The sequence below is a fragment of the Eptesicus fuscus genome, unplaced genomic scaffold (genome assembly GCF_027574615.1).
Source record: "Eptesicus fuscus isolate TK198812 unplaced genomic scaffold, DD_ASM_mEF_20220401 scaffold_55, whole genome shotgun sequence".
Classification (NCBI taxonomy): Eukaryota; Metazoa; Chordata; class Mammalia; order Chiroptera; family Vespertilionidae; genus Eptesicus; species Eptesicus fuscus.
Window position 1 is genome coordinate 279,688 of NW_026557627.1, and position 15,597 is coordinate 295,284.

Genomic DNA, 15,597 nt, shown 5'->3' on the forward strand with positions numbered 1-15,597 from the left:
TGTTGGGGTCCTGAGCCTCAAACCTTGCCAAGGCATCCTCTATCATGGCAAAGGCCCCCGCTAATTCCTTGCTTGTAAATCTCCTGGGCTCTGGGGTTGGTGTGTCTTCGTCTTCAATGAACTGCTGTTTCAGTTGAGTGAGGTCCTTGGCATATAGCTCCTCTCCATGAGATGCCAGCAGCTCTGTGACATCCTCAGCCTCCACCTCCAAATCAAGCTGCTTACTCAATTCAACAACATTCTTGATTTCAACCTCCACTGAATCCTCAAAGCCATGGAAATCATTCACAAACTGGAGACACAATTTTTTCCAAACACTATTCAAGTTCGTCTGCTTAACTACATCCCAAGAATCAGAAATGTTTTTTACAGCAGCAAGAACATTGTAAGATTTCCAAAAGTCATTGAGAGTCAATTCTTTATCCTTCTCCGTTTCCCTAAAAGCCATAGCAAATGTCCTTCGGAGGTAGTAGGCCTTGAAAGAGGCAATGACACCTTGGCCCATAGGCTGTAAAAGGGAGGTGGTGCTAGGTAGAAGGAAAACCACCTTGACATTTGGGTGAAAGTCATTCAAATCGGCAGGGTGACAAGGGGGACTGTCCAGCACTAGCAACACCTTAAAGGGCAGCCCCCTTGAAACACAGTAGTGCTTGACTTCTGGCACAAAATGGTTGGTGAACCAGTCCTCAAATACGCTGAGTGTCACCCATGCCTTCTTGTTAGATTTCCAGATGACAGGTAGTAGACCTTTCCAGATGCCCTTGATTGCCCTTGGATTCTCGGCCAGACACACCAAGGGCTTCAGCTTGAAGTCACCAGCAGCATTAGCCCCAAGTAGCAAACTCAATCTCTCCTTGCTGGCTTTATGGCCTGATGCTGTCTTCTCCTCCTTGGCAATGTACGTACGTGTAGGCATATGCTTCCAGAACAAGCCTGTCTCATGCACGTTAAACACTTGTTGATCACAGTAACCCCCCTCCCTAATTATCTCAGCCAAAGCACTAGGAAAATCACCTGCTGCTTTAGCATCATCACTAGCAGTTTCCCCTGGCAGTTTAAGATTATGCAAATTAGCACGAGCCTTAAAACGCATAAACCAACCTTTGCTAGCCACAAACTCTTCACTTTTACTCCCTTCCCCCTTTTCTTTTTTCAAGGCCTCAAACAAACTTTTAGCCTTCTCCTGAATCAACATCTGGCTAACTGGGATATGCCGTTGATACTGCTCATCCAGCCAAAGCACTAATAATCTTTCCATCTCAATAATGAGACCACTCCGCTGCTCTGTAATCACAGTTGATTTAATAGGAGCAGGTCCTTTCACATGTTCAAGTACACGGTTTTGATCATTGATGACTGTCGAGACAGTTGTAGGACTTTGGCCAAGCAACCGGCCAATGTGTGTAGGTGTTTCGCCCTCTTCTGAGCGTCTTATTATGTCTCCTTTCACTTCCATTGTGAGGGCTTTCCTTCTTTTTGTAGCATTGCCATCAGAAGAATCTGCCTTATGCTTAGAAGCCATAAACAAGGGCAAAAATTGTTGAAAATAGTAATACAAACAAAAGAGAGCGAATGAAGCACAATCCAAAATGGCTTATAAACGGAGACTGAATGACAGCGTCTTCCTTGTATTATGCTGCATGATGACATTCATCCACTCTGCTGGCCAACTGGTTCCCTGGGGAACTTCGTGCAAACGCCTTAATTGAATGACAGAGCTTTTTTTTACATAAATAAATTGCACATGGCGACGTAACCACAAAACGACGTATATTGAGTCTGAAGTAACAAGAGGACTGTCTGGAGAGAGAAAGAGCGAGAAAGAGAGGGAGAGAGAGATAGAGAAGGAGAGAGAGAGACAGAGAGAGAGAGAGAGATCTATTTTTTGTTCCATTAATTTTATACATTCTTTGATTAACTCTTGTAATTGATGTGACCAGGGTTGGAACTTGCAACCTTCCGTTATTGAAATTATTCGCTGACCACTTAGCTATTTAGCCTCGGTCACACATATGTGACATTTTAAGTAACAACCCAATAATGTACCTGAGAATAGACAGATACAAAAACCATCATGATGCCCTAGATAGTGGTGGAAGGCTAGAATAGCATTCATGAGATTTCAAAAGTGTATTTTTTCCAAGGAAATATTTAAAATAAGCTATATCACTGTCAGACTGTTTTATTACATCAATTATTTTATAGGCCGAGAATGAAGCTCTGATAAGGTCAGTAGGAACTAGGTATCAGCAATGCACTCATGCAAGGAAACACCAAAATGTATTTTTTTATTTTTTTTAATATTATTTTTTAATGAATCTTTATTGTTCAGATTACAATTGTTTCTCCTTTTTCCCCACATATCTCCCCACCACCCAGTTCCCACCTCCCCTCTGCCCCTACCTCCCCCCCGCTGTCCTTATCCATAGGTGTATGATTTTTGTCCAGTCTCTTCCCATACTCTCCACACAGACACCCCTTTCCCCCTGAGAATTATCAATCCACTCCCATTCTATGCCTCTGATTCTATTAAATTCACCAGTTTATTCTGTTCCTCAGATTCTTAATTCACTTGACTTTTAGATTCACTTGTTGATAGATATGTATTTGTTGTTCATAATTTTTATCTTTCTTCTTCTTTTTCCTCTTTTTAAAGAATACCTTTCAGCATTTCATATAATACTGGTTTGGTGGTGATGAACTCCTTTAGCTTTTTCTTATCTGTGAAGCTCTTTATCTGCCCTTCAATTCTGAATGATAACTTTGCTGGGTAGAGTAGTCTTGGTTGTAGGTTCCTGCTATTCATCACTTTGAATATTTCTTGCCACTCCCGTCTGGCCTGCATGGTTTCTGTTGAGAAATTAGCTGATAATCGTATGGGAGCTCCCTTGTAGGTAACGAACTGTTTTTCTCTTGCTGCTTGTAAGATTCTCTCTTTGTCTTTTGCTCTTGGCATTTTAATTATGATGTGTCTTGGTGTGGTCCTCTTTGGATTCCTTTTGTTTGGGGTTCTGTGCACTTCCTGGACTTGTAAGTCTATTTCTTTCATCAGGTGGGGGAAGTTTTCATTCATTATTTCTTCAAATAGGTTTTCAGCATCTTGCTCTCTCTATTCTTCTGGTACCCCCATAATTCTGATGTTGGTTCGCTTGAAGTTGTCCCAGAGGCTTCTTACACTATCTTCAACTTTCTGAATTCTCTTCTCTTCATGCTTCTCTGGAGGAGTGTCCTTGGCCTCTTTGTATTCCAAATCTTTGAGTTGATTCTTGCAATCCTCTAGTCTGCTTTTGGGTCTCTGTATAATATTTTTTATCTCAGTCAGTGTATATTTAATTTCTAGTTGGTCCTTTTTCATATCCTTGATAGTCTCATTGAATTTATCGGCCTTTTCCATGAAATTCTTGAAAAACTTTATAACTGTGGTTTTGAACTCTATGTCCAGTCGCTTGTTCTCCTCCATTTCTTTGGTTTGTGATCTGTTTCCTTGCCTTCTCATATTCTCTGCTTCCCTGAGTTGGTAGGGTAGCTTTGTGTACTAGGTGTCCTTTTGGTTCAATGGGTCAGCCTCCCAGTTACTTGAGATGGACACTCTTGGTGTACCCTTGTGTACTGTGTGTCCCCCAGCAGGAGCTATAGCAAGAACTAGTTTTCTCCTCCTTTGCTTGGGCGGTTTTGGAGCAGTCTGACTGGAGCTGCAGTTAATTTGGTTGAGCTGCCACAGAGCAGGCCATTTATATGCAAAAGCCGCTGTGTGGAGCCTGGGCGGGTTTGTAGAATGTGCGGGGCGGGGTCTCAGGGCTGGGCGGGGTCTCAGGGCTTCACTAGGCTAGGGCGTGGCCAACGGCGATGGCTGCCTTCAGCCATCTCTGCATTTCCACTTTTCCAAGTCCCTGCACCCTGCACTCCAGCGCAGTAAACAATGATTGCTGGGCGCACCACTGAAAAAAAGTCACTCTCACTTTCTGACCCGATGGCCGAGAGTCCAGCTTCTCTCCGTAGGGGTCTGGGTCCCCCGAGTGTCCCCAGAAACTGGATTTCAGAGTGATTGGGAGCTTGTCTCCCTGCGGGTTGAAGAAGAACTGCGCACCCAGTCACCCGCTGCCAGCCCGATTCACGCGCCTCCGTACCTCAGTGCTGAGAGTGCCTGCCTGTACACTGGAAGGTCACGGGTTCGATTCCTAGTAAAGTGCAGGGACGTGGATTTCAGGTCTGATCCCCACTCTTAGTGGCAGCACATGAGGGAGGCAACTAAATGATATTTCTCTTGTCTCTCCTCTCTCTCCCTAAGAAAAAAATCAGTGGAAAAAATATTCTCACTTTTCAGGTGAAGATAAAAGAAGAATAAGGAATGAAATTCAGAAAAGTTACGGGAGAGGACATCCAAGATGGAGGTATAGGCAAAGGCTTATACTCGCTGCCTTCCACAACCCCATCAAAATTAAAACTAAAATACAGAACAACTATCAGCCAGAAGCTCTGGAAAGCTGGCTGAAAGAAATGTTATGACTAGAGAAGTATAGAAGACAGCACACAGAGACTGGTAGGAGGTGCGGAGGCACAGAAGGTGCAGGTCCTGTACCCATGTGGGCCACTCTTTTAATTGGGAGCGAGGTCGTCATCTGCAGAGGTCACCTGGAGGAGCAAGGGGTCCCAATCCCACAGAAGATGCCCAGCCCAGGGTCCCAGAGCTGGGGAGAAGACCCTACTGGCAGTAAAAACTACGGGCTGTAAAAACCAGTGCATATTGGGGCTCAGTGACACAGAGGCTGCAGGTGACCCCAGTTGCTCCTCTTACAATGCCAGCACCACAAACTGAATTTACAAGCTCCTGCTTCCTTTGAATTACACTGTTGGACAAACCTCAGAAGGGAGGAAGGCGGAGGACTCAGACAATTATGAAGAGAAAATGGACTGGCATCGGGGATGGAACTTGAGGGCGGCTTTCTACCAGATGGAAGTGGTCACAGCAGTCATTACACCTATGCTGGGGACATTCTGGGTCCCAGGGCTGACTGGCACCCATTTCTGTTTGCTTCGCCCTGGTGATTCCCTGAGACCACACCAAAACCCACTTTATAAGCCACCCAAGCTGTGTGCTGCAGCTTTTGTATATGAATGGCCTGTCCTTGCTCAGGCTAAAATCTGTCAAACAAGTTGCAGTTGGGTCAGGAAGTTCCAAAACAATCAATAAAGCCCAAGACCTGGCACCAGCACTAGCCTTCCTTGCTTCACAGCTGAGCCTTGTCAGGGCCCTTCCAAACCCAATACAAAGAGGAGATTCTGCAGATTTCTCTGTAGATCCTGCTTGGTGGCCCTAGTCAGTGGCTGACTTTACACCTCCCTAGAGACCCAAGAGCCAGTGTACCCAGTGGGCAGTGTCATACCATACCAGCTTACAACTCTTTACATCCATAAGCAACACACTCAAGGAGCAGACTCACTGAGCACCAAAGCCCCACTAAAGCAAGTCCTGCTCCATAGGGGTGTCTCCTGCACAGCAGCTCTCTCACTGTATTCACAGTAGTCCCTGTAGATGCTAAAATCCAAGACAAAATTTTAGCAAATTGAACCCAGAATTACATTAGAAAGATCATACACCATGACCAAGTGAGATTTATTCTGGGGATGCAAGGATGGTACAATATCCACTAATCAATAAACATGATACATCACATAAACAAATTAAAAGACAAAAATTATATAATCCTATCAACTGATGCAGAAAGAGCATTTGACAAAATCCAACACCCTTTCTTGATAAAAACTCACAGCAAAGTGGTAGTACAGGGATCATACCTCAACATAAATAGTGTTATATAAGAAACCTACAGCCAACATTATACTCAGTGGTCCAAAACTAAACCCATTTCCCCTAAGAACAGGAACAAGACAGGAATGCCCACTTTCACCACACCTGTTTGACATAGCATTGGAAGTGCTAGCCATAGTGATCAGACAAGAAGAAGAAATGAAAGGCATCCAAATTGGAAAAGAAGTAAAAGTAGTATAAATAAAAGACAGGACATTACACCTGACATTGAAGCACAATGGTGCATAAGAATTGTTGACAGATAACATGAACTTACATGGAGAAAACTGTAAAGAACTTGTTATGCCCAGATTTCATGATCCCCAGAGACCACCAGGGAGCAGCCGAGCCTGATGCAAAAGCAAAAGAACCTTTATTCGTGCTAGCACGAGCTCCCGTCTCCAGTAATCACCGGCGCAGTGGCAGGAGAGAGAGGCTTGGGCGAACAAAGGCTTTATAGGGGGTCCAAAGCAGTGGGCAGGGAGAACGTTCATGGCCCCTGTCGATTGGTCAGGGGGCAGGATCAGGGGTCTGGTTACACAGGGGTACTGTGCAGTTTGCCTAATTTGGACTGAGTCCACTTCTCTGCATTCCTATTGGCAGGTTTGTGCAACTGTTACATTCTTGCAGTTTACAGGGAAGGGCAGCAAGAAGAGTTGCAGAACGGTGGGTACAGAACAAAAGAAACATTATAAAAGTAACAAAAAGAACTTCATGGAGTCAACCTAGTTTAACTCTATCATTCCCCCCTTGTCAAGAGACTTACAGGCCCAATCATGGGTCGGTTGGTACTCCCATTTCTTCTTCTGTTGGTAGATGCTTATACCGAGTGTGTAGCACCATCATCTGTACAACCCCTACTCGTTCTTTGATGAACCAAACTAATCTATTGATGATGTAGGGGCCGAAGGTCAGCAGCAGGAGTAGGATTATAAGGAGCCCAATAAGGGTGGAGACGAGGGTGGTTAACCAGGGCAAACATAGAAGTACAGGGTTCAGAGAGCCTTTGGATCGTTATACCCTCCGAAGAATGCGGGGGAGTACCGGATGTCGGGAACGAAAGTCTGGCGGTCTACCTGGAGTTCTGGAAATCATGTGTCTCTAGGGTGTAACTGGGAAGTCTGATTAAGTATAGTTACTGAGCTCGTGTCTATGATCTGCCAGGTGATGTTGAAGGGGGTGTGAGGACTCCCGGTGGTGGGAGTGGCCGCAAGCAGGGTTACCAGCATCAGGCAGGTTGAGAACTTTGCAGCTTGAGCGGGTTGCATTGGTCTCGACTAATGCTCTACTGGGCGATGAAGTCTTCCCAGCTTGCTGAGGGGTCTGCTGGCCGAACATGGGTGTGATGGACCCAGGTCGCGACACCGTCTACTTTGAGAGCGGTGGGGGTTGTCAGCACCACGACATAGGGACCCTTCCAACGTGGCTCAAGGGTCTCCCAGCGGTGTCTCTTGATGTAGACCCAGTCCCCGGGCTTATGCTAATGAGGAGTCGGGGCTGGGCCAGTCTCGCAGAGGCATGGCCAAATGTCCTTCTGCGCCCTCTGGAGCCCTCTCAAGGAAAGAAACAGTTCTTGACTTTCAAATTCTGCAAGAGAGTCAGCTTTAAGGTTGGGGATAATAGGGGGTGGCCGGCCGAACATGATCTCCTAAGGGGTAAAACCCAGGGTGTAGGGGCAGTTCCTAACCCGGTAAAGGGCATATGGAAGGAGAGCCACCCAGTCCCCGCCAGTCTCTATGGTCAATTTGGTAAGGGTCTTTTTTAGAGTTCTATTTATTCTCTCTACCTGCCCTGAGCTTTGGGGCCTATAAGAGCAATGCAATTTCCAATTTGCCCCAATGGCCTTGGCCACTGCCTGCGTTACCTGAGAGACAAAGGCTGGTCCATTGTCCGACCCTATCTCAGCGGGAAAACCGTACCTGGGCAAGATGTCTTCCAGCAGCTTCTTAGCTACCATCTGAGCTGTTTCATGCTTAGTTGGGTATGCTTCAACCCATCCGGAGAAGGTATCTACAAATACTAAAAGATATTTATAGCCATACTTTCCTGGTTTGACTTCAGTGAAGTCGACCTCCCGTTGTGCTCCAGGCTTGGTTCCTCTGAGCCTGGTTCCTTTTTCACTCAGCCCGGTTCTCACATTTGTGAGTTGACAGGTCTTGCAGGCAGATACAACCTATTCTATTTTAGTGTCCTGCTGGTGGATCTTAATTCTGGCGTGTCGGATTAAGTCCTGCAGAAGAATGAGCTGACAATCCTGCTTCTCTTCCATGTGGTGCTTGCCATGTGTGTGTCATTTCGCTTGAGGTCTTCCTTGTTTTGTGATCTTCAGTACCCTCACCTTTATGAAGTGAATTATAAGTGTAAAAAATGTGGGAAATCTTTCAGAAAATCTTTAACCTCATTCATCACAGAAGATTTTACACTGTAGAAGAGCCATAGGAGTGTAGTGATCATGGAATGTCCATCTACCTGAAGTCCAAACTCATTCCCCAACAAAATCCACACTGGATAAAAGCTGTATGAGTGTCATGATTACACGATGTCCTTCAATCAAAGCAGTACCATCACTCAACACCAGAGAGTTCACACTGGTGAAAACCTTAGGAATGTAGTGAATGTGGGAAAGCTTTTACCCACAATAATCACCTCCTTATCCACAGGAGAGTTCACACTGGAGAAAAACTATGAGCATAATGACTGGGGGAAGTCATTTACACACAGGTTTACCCTCATTCAACGCCACAGAGTTCACAGTGGAGAAAAGCCCTAAGAGTGTAGTGACTGTAGGAAGTCCTTTAGGCAACACAGTAACTTCACTAAATACCAGAGAGTTCACAGTGGTGCAAAACCTTATGAGTGTAGTGAATGTTGGAAATCTTTTACCTGCAATAATCACCTCCTTATCCACAGGAGAGTTCACATTGGAGAAAAGCTATATGCGTGTACTGATTATGGGAACTTTGTAATCTTTATTAATATTCCTGTGAACTCCTATAATCTTTATTAATATTCCTGTAGATACTCTCATCCTTGTGAGGTTCAAACAGCCAAAATGATGATTTTGAACCTGGACATGATAATATATTTCAGTAGTACATCATTATATTTTATTTTCAATATGCTGATTCAGTAGCACCAAATATGTTCAAAACTTTTCACAATAAAACAGTAAATTTATTGGGAAGCATCAAGATTAAACCTTTTCTAAAGATTGATTTAAGTAGAATTTATTTAAAATAGACATTAAAAAATATACATTTTGGTGTTTCCCTGCATACCTGCATTGCTGATACCAAGTTCCTACTGACCTTATCAGAGCTTCATTCTCGGCCTATAAAATAATTGATGCAATAATACAGTCTGACAGTGATATAGCTTACTTTAAATATTTCCTTGGAAAAAAGACACTTTTGAAATCCCATGAATGCTATTCTAGCCTTCCACCACTATCTAAGTCATCATGATGGTTTTGATATCTATCTATTCTCAGGTACATTATTAGGTTGTTACTTAAAATGTCATATATATGTGACCGAGGCCAAACAGCTATGTGGGTCAGCGAATAATTTCAATAACGGAAGGTTGCAAGTTACAACCCTGGTCACATCAATTACAAGAGTTAATCAAAGAATGTATAAAATTAATGGAACAAAAAATAGATGTCTCTCTCTCTCTCTCTCTCTCTCTCTCTCTCTCTCTCTCTCTCTCTCTCTCTCTCTCCTCTCTTTCTCTCTCCAGACAGTCCTCTTGTTACTTCAGACTCGACATACATCGTTTTGTGGTTACATCGCCATCTGCAATTTATTTATATAAAATAAAGTTCTGTCATTCGATGTAAGGCGTTTGCACGAAGTTCTCTCTGGAACTAGTTGGCCAGCGGAGTGGATGAATAAGTCATAATGAGGCGCTATACAAGGAAGATGCTGTTATTCAGTCGCCGTTTATAAGCCGTTTTGGATTGTGCTTCAGTCACTCTCTTTTGTTTGTATTATTATTTTGAACAATTTTTGCCCTCCTTATGGCTCCTAAGCATAAGGCAGATTCTTCTGATGGCAGTGCTACAAAAAGAAGGAAAGCCCTTACAATGGAAGTGAAAGTAGACACAATAAGACGCTCGGAAAAGGGCGAAACAACTATGAATATTGACTGGTTGCTTAGCCAAAATCCTACAACTGTCTCGACAATCATCAATGATCAAAACCGTATACTTGAACATGTGAAAGGATCTGCTCCTATGAAATCAACTGTGGTTACAGAGCAGCGGAGTGGTCTCATTATTGAGATGGAAAGATTATTAGTGCTTTGGCTGGATGAGCAGCATCAACGGCGAATCCCAGTTAGCCTGATGTTGATTCAGGAGAAGGCTAAAAGTTTGTTTGAGGCCTTGAAAAAAGAAAAGGGGGAAGGGAGTGAAAGTGAAGAGTTTGTGGCTAGCAAAGGTTGGTTTATGCATTTTAAGGCTCGTGCTAATTTGCATAATCTTAAGGTGCCAGAGGAAGCTGCTAGTGATGATGCTAAAGCAGCAGGTGATTTTCCTAGTGCGTTGGCTGAGATAATTAGGGAGGGGGGTTACTGTGATAAACAAGTGTTTAATGTGCATGAGACAGGCTTGTTCTGGAAGCATATGCCTACACGTACGTACATTGCCAAGGAGGAGAAGACAGCATCAGGCCATAAAGCCAGCAAGGAGAGATTGACTTTGCTACTTGGGGCTAATGCTGCTGGTGACTTCCAGCTGAAGCCCTTGGTGTGTCTGGCCGAGAATCCAAGGACAATCAAGGGCATCTGGAAGGGTCTACTACCTGTCATCTGGAAATCTAACAAGAAGGCATAGGTGACACTCGTATTTGAGGACTGGTTCACCAACCATTTTGTGCCAGAAGTCAAGGACTTCTATGCTTCAAGGGGGCTGCCCTTTAAGGTGTTGCTAGTGCTGGACAGTGCCCCTTGTCACCCTGCCAATTTGAATGACTTTCATCCAAATGTCAAGGTGGTTTACCTTTCACCTAACACCACCTCCCTTTTACAGCCTATGGGCCAAGGTGTCATTGCCTCTTTCAAGGCCCACTACCTCTGAAGGACATTTGCTATTTCTTTTAGGGCAACGGAGAAGGATAAAGAGTTGACTCTCCAGGACTTTTGGAAATCTTACAATGTTCTTGCTGCTGTAAAAAACATTTCTGATTCTTGGGATAAAGTTAAGCAGACGAACTTGAATGGTGTTTGGGAAAAATTGTGTCCCCAGTTTGTGAACGATTTCTATGGCTTTGAGGATTCAGTTGAGGTTGTCATCAAGAATGTGGTTGAGTTGAGTAAGCAGCTTGATTTGGAGGTGGAGGCTGAGGATGTCACAGAGCTGCTGGCATCTCCATGGAGAGGAGCTATCTGCCAAGGACCTCACTCAACTGAAACAGCAGTTCATTGAAGACGAAGACACACCAACCCCAGAGCTCAGAAGATTTACAAGCAAGGAATTAGCGGGGGCCTTTGCCATGATAGAGGATGCCTTGGCAAGGTTTGAGGCTCAGGACCCCAACAGTGACAGGTACACTAAGGTTGCCAGAGGGGTCATGGATAGCCTGCATTTTTACAAGGAGATTTGGGAGGACAGGAAGAAGGTATCCTTCCAGACTAGCCTTGAACATTATTTTAAAAAGGTGGAGAGGCCTGCAACAGATCCCGTACCCTCTACGTCATATGCTTCTCCAGACTCACCTGACCCAGTATCTCCAGCACATTCTGCAGGTTCTGCCTCTCCAGACTCACCTGCTCCAGTATCGCATGCATCTTCTGCAGGTTATACCTCTCCAGACTCACTTGACCCAGGATCTCCAGCACCTTCTGCAGGTTCTGCCTCTCCGGATTCACCTGACCCAGGATCTCCAGCATGTTCTTCAGGTTCTGTCTCTCCGGACTCACCTGACCCAGTATCACATGCATCTTCTGCAGGTTCTGCCTCTCAAACCTACTCCCCACAGAAGCTTAGTGTAAGCCTGTCTTTCCCCACTTTGCAACGTGCAGTGTGCAAGCCAAGAACAGTGGTAAAGATAAGGATAAGGATAATCAGTATTTACCCTCATATGTACATATGTGCTTTATGCTTTTTAATATTTATTTACCACTAGGGGCCCAGTGCACGAAATTTGTGCACGGGTAGGGTGATGGGTGTCCCTCAGCCCAGCCTGCCCCCTCTCACATACTGGAAGCACTCAGGGTATGTCCTACATCTGCTTAGGTCCGCTCCCTTTATGGAGGCAACTGGGGTGATCAGGGGAAGGCACCAGCCCCATTACCCCGCTGCTGCAGCCACCTCCAGTCACTGCAACCACCAAGGTGTTTTCATCAACACGGACTCCAGTCCCTTCATCATGAAAAAATGACAACTTTCTTTAGGCATTTTAAAGATGTGTCTTCCATAGCATATGACATTTTGTTCTTTTTTTTTTTTAATTCTCACCTGAGGATATGTTTCCATTGATTTTTAGAGAATGTGGAAGACAAAGGGAGAGACAGAGAAACATCAAAGTGAAAGGAAAACTTTGATTGGTTGCCTCCTGCATGAGCCCTGACCTGGGCCCTGGCCAGGGAGGAGCCTGCAACCTAGGTACATGCCCTTGATCAGAATTGAACCCAGATCCTGCTGTCGGCAGGCCAATGCATTATTCACTGAGCCAATCCAGCTAGGGCAGGATATGACATTTCTTAGCCCTCCAGCAGCAAACCTTTTTTTTTTTTTCTCCAGGAGTATAGTGGAAAAACCCTAAATCCCCTTTTTGGATTCTTATTACCCAAGTTACTAAGAATATTACCAGTGGCATACAGGGAACTTAGCCAATGAGCAATCAGAATAGGTACATATATCAAGTAGATTAGAAACTCAGTTCACACCGATCTCCGGCTCTGCCCCTACTGGGACCAAAAGTCTTAGGCCTGGGCAGGTGCCCTCCAGCACCCTCCAATCACTGGCTCTGCCCCTGCCCAGGCCAAAAGCCTATGAGGCCCTCCAGCTCCCTCCAATCACTGGCTCCCTTTCACTCTGATCACTGGCTCCCTCTCCCTGTGATGGCTGGCTCCCTCTCCCTCTAATGGCTGGCTCCCTCTCCCTCTGATGGCTGGCTCCCTCTCTCTCCAATGGCTGGTTCCCTCTCTCTCCGATTGCTGGCTCTCGCTGGCTCCCTCTTGCTTTGATCGCTGACTCCCTCTACCTCCTATGGCTGGCTTGCTCTCCTTCCGATGCTGGCTCCCGCTGGCTCTGATCACTGGCCCCCTCTCACTCTGATGGCTGGATCCTTCTCTCTCCAATCACTGGCTCCCTTTCCCTCCTATGGGTGGCTCCCTCTCCCTCCTCTTGCTGGCTCCCTCTCCTTCCGATCGCTGGCTCCCACTGGCTCTGATCACTGGCTGCCTCTCTCTCTCTCTCTCTCTCTCTCTCTCTCTCTCTCTCTCTCTCTCTGATTGCTGGCTCTCTCTCACTCTGATGGCTAGCTCCCTCTCTCTCTGATCACTGGCTCCCTCTCGCTCCAATGGCTGGCTTGCTCTCACTTAGATATCTGGCTCTGGTCACTGGTTCCCTCTCGCTCTGATGGCTGGCTCCCTGTCTCTTGGATCACTGGCTCCCTCTCTCTCCGATAGCTGGCTCGCTCTCGCTTCGATAGCTGGCTCCCTCTCTCTCTGATTGCTGGCTCTCTCTCGCTCTGATGGCTGGCTCCCTCTCTCTCTCTGATTGCTGGCTCCCTCTTGCTCTGATGGCTGGCTCGCTCTTGCTTCGAAAGCTGGCTCCCTCTCATTCTGATCACTGGCTCCCGCTGGCTCCAATCGCTGGCTCCGATGGCTGGCTCCTTCTCCCTCCGATGGCTGGCTTCTTCTCCCTCCTATGGCTGGCTCCCTCTGCTCCGATCGCTGGCTCTCAATGGCTCCCTCTCCCTCCTATGGCTGGCTCCCTCTCCCTCCTATGGCTGGCTCCCTCTTTCTCTGATCGATGGCTCCCACTGACTCTAATCGCTGGCTCCCTCTCGCTCCAATGCCTGGCTCCCTCTCACTCAGATTGCTGGCTCCCTATCGCTCTGATGGCTGGCTCTCTCGCTCTGATCGCTGGCTCCTGATGGCTCTGATTGCTGCCTCCCTCTCGCTCTGGGTGCTGAGGATGTTCCCTGTTCCTGGATGAAGGCTGCTGGGTGCCTACTTATGCAAATTAGCTCCCATCTTATTTGGGTTGATTTGCATACTCATTCTGATTGGCTCTTGGAGTATCGAAGGTATGGTCAATTGACATGTTTGTCTATTATTAGGTAAGATAAGTAAAGGTCAGGAATTGTCATTTTTCTTTTAATTTTTTTTTACTGTTTCACTTCATTTCTGCTGTGTATGTGTGCCATGTGAGTGATGTAGGTGCTTATGTAGGTGGGTTTTGACTTACAGCGAAAATTGCATTATGTTGCGCCATAGGAACAGATCTCTGACTTAACCCAAAGTCCTATTATATATATATCAATTACAACAATGTATAAAATTAATGGAACAAAAAATAGATCTCTCTCTCTCTCTCTCTCTCTCTCTCTCTCAATACACACACACACACACACACACACACACACACACTCACAGTGGACAGATTATTATGATCTCTGAATGCATAATAATCTGGCTGCTCAGTGTGTATGGCCACTCAGTGTGTATATATATAAGACGCCTGGTGCATGAATTCATTCATGGGTGGGGTCCAGCCAGCCTGACCAGGAAGAGGGGACATGGGCAGTTGGCCAGCCTGCCTGTGGTTGAACTCCTGGTCGAAGTGACAATTTGCAAATTAACCTTTTATTATATAGAATATATACTGAGTGGCCAGATTATTATGCATTCAGAGATCATAATTACCTGGCTACTAAGTGTATATATATATACTAGTGGCCCAGTGCATGCATTTCGTGCATAGGACGGGGAAGGAATGTTCCTGAGCCTGGCCTGCACCCTCTCCAATCTGGGATCCCCTGTGGGATCAGGCCTAAACCAGCAGTAGGATATCCCTCTTGCAATCCAGGACTGCTGGCTCCTAACCACTCACCTGCCTGCCTGCCTGATTGCCCCTAACCACTCTGCTTGCTGACCTGCTTGTTCCCAACTATCCTGCCCTGCTGGCCTTTTCGCCCTCAACTGGCCCTCCCTGCCGGCCTGTTCACCCCCAACTGCCCCCCCATCCTGCCAGCCTACTCACCCCCAACTTCCACCCCTGCTGGCCTGCTTGCCCCCAATTGTTGCCCTGATTGCCCCAAACTGTCCCCCTGCCAGCCTGTTTGCCCCCAACTACCCCCAGCCGCCAGCCTACTCGCCCCCAACTGGTCCCCCTTGTTGGCCTGATCACCTGCAAATGCCCTTTCCTCCTGACCTGATCACCCCTAATCACCTCTGCCTTAGCCCTGCCACCATGGCCTTGTCTAAAAGGATGTCCAGAATGTCTCCTGGTCTAATTAGCATACTACCTTTTTATTAGTATAGATAGGGTCTTGGTGCATGGGTGAGGGCCGGCTGGTCTGTGCTGAAGGAGGTCCTGTTTCAGGGTAGGGTTCCACTTGGGGCGCAGGGATGGCCTGGGTGAGGGGCGTGGGGTGGTTTGTAAGCCAGGCATGTCCACATTGGGGTGGGGGTCCCCACTTGGGGTGATGCCAGCCTGGGTGAGGAACCGGGGCAGTATGAATGCCAGCCATGCCCCAATCGGGGTAAAGGTCTAAGATGGGGGCGTGGCTGGCCTGGGCTAGGGGCTGAGGGCAATTGCGGGCTGGTCATGCCCCCAT